Genomic DNA, 3,869 nt, shown 5'->3' with positions numbered 1-3,869 from the left:
CCTCCTCCTCCTCCTCCTCAATCTCACTTCTGATCACCTCACTAACCCTTTCTTTAAGCTCCTTCAATGGCTAGAAGAAAGCACGTCCACTAACTTCACTCCCACTTTGCCCATTCCGGTGTTTGACATTTCCTGACACTGGCACAACCTGCACATCCACTTTCCATTATCACTTGATGGTATTCGTGGAGCAGAGTTTAAGTACTGAAATGTTATTACTTCATCCAAGGACAAGGTTGAGCAGTTGATAAAAAATGAGAGGTCTACGCCCCCGTCCGAAGATGCGCCTCCATCTAATGGTAGGATACATGTGGTAGATGCGTGACTATCTGCTGCCTCGCTTCAGTGGGAAACGCCCTTTCTACAGGTAAAGGAAGAGTAGAATATGGTAAGGGGTTGAGTCAGTGGTTTTCCATCCACGTAGATTTGGCTGTGCACTATGAAAGCTTAGGAACTTAGCCTCTGTCAGTCGTTTGACCTGATTGCATCATCCACCATGAGTAAGTAAGTTTAGACCTCTTTCTGCTTTGCCAGTTAGTTCTCACTGCAGGTTTGCTGGAAGAAGGTGGACGTCAAGTGGAACCTGGGTCGTTCGGAATACCGTTAAGGGATGCTAACAAGCGCGAGATGGGGACGTGAAACGACATTGCTTTGACCAAATCCACAATGGTACGACTGGTTATTTGACAAAGTGCAGCTGGCAGTTGCTTTTGCCTACAGGAGCTGTCTAAATGGCGCCTCCCTGTTCCCCAACTTTATGCCGAGTCGTCAGGAGTCCCTGAGAAGTGAATCCATTCCCTTCCATGCTTCACTGCCACTCACAGGCGCCAACTACGATGTACATGGAAGGAGTGTCGCCTGGAAATGAAGAAGCATTTCATTTGTAGTCCAAGAAAAAGAACAAAAGTAGCATTCAGGAGTAGTCGCCACGAATGGTAGGAAAGGGACGTTTTGGAGCCTTATAGAGGAATGTCATCCAACAATCAAGGAGATGTAGGGGTGTACTGAGGTGGGTTCTATGTACATATGTGCTCACGTGCACCACACACACAAAACCTTTCTTTCCAAGAAAACATCCGTTTTGATCACAATCTTCCACGAAGCACACAAGCACCAGATGTTCGTCGATGTGCTCACGTACGTAGATTAGACATTAATAAAGAGGGAACTGAGGGAGATTTCTGTCATGCCAACTCGTAAATTCTTCCACTGGAAGTAAGCTGAAGCAGATGTGTTCAGGTACACATTCAACAAACTGAAGAGATCTCTTCCAGTGTTGCCTAGTGCTCTTAGATTGCAAACAGTTGTTATAGCAGTTGAGGAATGCGTCTGCACAAGCCTGCATGAAATGGTTGGATGTTGGCATAGTTGCATCGCCGTCAAGGGGATTCACAAACTATACCGCTCTTTGAAGGAATCATCTCTGACAATCTCCATCTCGCTATCTGCCATCTAGGGTTTCAGATCCTTCGTCAGTGGCACAGTCCTACAGAATGTCTTATCACTAGGAGCAAAAGACCAAGCCCCAGCACAACTCACCTTCCAGTCTACCTCACGTCTACTTCCCGACTGTTTGTTTCTTTCTGTCCTATCCTTTCCCATTCAGTGCTGTACTATCTCATTCTAACCTCTGCTATTACAATCAAACTTAAAGCCATTCACTTGACTGGCTGTCTGGTCTTGATGTCAGGAAAATATGGCAAAAAATATGTACGGCTAAGATGATTATAACAGTGCGAATGCGGCAGCTTTTTTTTTCTCGTTCAGATTCACAGTATGAAGTCTTCCCACGCCTGAGATCCGTATTGTAGGGTTCAAGGTGAGGCCTCCTCTTGTCATTCAATAATACTGCTTTCTTCCAACCCCCTTCAATCACTTCTATCTTTGTGGTGGCTAAAAAAGATGGCCTTCTTATACACCCTCAGATTGTGATGTACCACCTTCAACCTATCATGCACAGATGCACGCAGAGGGTAATGACGGCTATCTGGCGATGAACTTGTATCCACTCCACAGGCGCTCTCCCCTTAACCTGCTTCCAAAGGCTACCCACCTATATGGCAGAAGTAAATATCGCATAAATTAACGTGGACTCCTCTTCTTATCTATATTTGAGGCTTGACAGGCAGATAGCAGGCATCGTTCTTCCCCCTCCTCCCACCACCACCATTATTATCCCCTCCCAGTTGATGTGTATGCATTAGCTCATGCCTTTATCACCCACCTTAAGCAGCTCCACCCAATGTGGACAGGCGAATGATGTACACAACTGGTGTGCGAGACTGACTCATGTTGTAGAAGAAATTCCACCCTTCTCTTTGGGGTTACTTGAGATCGTTCTCCTTACAGGTTCAGCGCAATGGCACCTCGTCGACGGTTAAGGCAGCTCTGCCATTACATGGGCACCTTGAATTGCAGGAAGCACATTTGAGTGAGGTAACTAATTGTCACAATCACCCCCAGTGTCACACACACACTGGTACAAGCACAGGCACCTGAGACATCCAGTTAAGTAGAGGTGATTGAGATCGAGAGCGGGAGCAAAACACTCATCCAGAAATGATTAAGACCGCTTGAGAACTTAAAGTACGGAAAGAAAGGTGGAAATGATAAAACCGATTTTCCTTACTCACACATTGCTTAACTACATCCCGGTGTGTTCACTAAATCTTCAATCCTGCCCTCAACTACCTCTACAATCTCTCCAATCATTTGACAGTGAACTTTGGCCTGAACGATCAACACACAACGCTGCGTCAAGTAGTGAGAATATTGTGACCTCCTTCCTCCTTCATTCATAAACGACATTTTCAAAGGTGCAGGCAGCGCGGTCTCCTTCTTTCACCTCGTAATAATTACTTATTTGTGCGACTAAGGGAGGGAAGCAGAAAATGCCGAGGATGGGGACGATCTAACTGGAGGGAGGAAAAGGCGTCACGACCCACTTCCACATCCAGCCACGTCAAAATGCCATCAGCGTATTTTATGAATTCAACCAAATATTCTGAAAGCCACTTCAGGTCCTCCTTCCTTTTTCCACACACTGAAACAAATAACACCTCGACGTACTCAAACCCCAAAAGCACAAAGCACTCGAAACCAGGAAAGGAGGATGCTTCAGGCAGTTTCGTAGTCCAGACAACAGCGCGGAGTCAGTATTGTGTGTATTTTTGGTCATGTGACTCACCAATGTAAGTCAAATATGCCAATTATGCATGTTACACACGATGTGACTTGATGTGGTGTGCATGCGTGTGTGTGTGGGTGTGTGTGCATTTGTGTGGGTACGTCTTGAGCCAAGATGACATTCGAGATGAATCACTGCAAGGGCGAATGCGCCAACTCTTCAACACATCCGCCCGCCGTTAAACTGAAACAATTATTTAAGGTATTTCTATATACATTCCAAAAAGAACTTTAAAACACCGCTGTCAAGGTGTTCGCCACCTTTGCAGTTGACAGTGTAATACTTGTTCACTTGAGTGTGTCTTCTAAGCAAGTGGTGACAAGGGGACCAATTGGAGCAGTGGCTCCAATTTCCATTCCTCCCTCCACGGAGTTGTGACCATCCCCTACTTCTAATGAGATAGTGGAGGATGTCTCGGCTAAGACAGATTCCTCATTACGACTGCACTGATAGCGTTTACTTGCAGCGTTGCTAATGGTTACATGAATTACACTTAATTACGCGTCTTTTTCTTAACTGAATGTGACATCGGGAGCATAAACGCCTAGCTTTTCCCTCTTCTGGACTTCCACATGGCCGACACATCTGATCATCATGCTGGTGGGAGGGAAAGAACTCTTCACTTGTAAGTAAGTACATAAAATATGACTTTAGAAAGCACCTCAGTGGGTGTCTTCCATCG

Source organism: Echinococcus granulosus (genome assembly GCF_000524195.1).
Source record: "Echinococcus granulosus chromosome Unknown EG_S00033, whole genome shotgun sequence".
NCBI classification, from domain to species: domain Eukaryota; kingdom Metazoa; phylum Platyhelminthes; class Cestoda; order Cyclophyllidea; family Taeniidae; genus Echinococcus; species Echinococcus granulosus.
Note: the sequence above shows the minus strand (reverse complement) of the source record.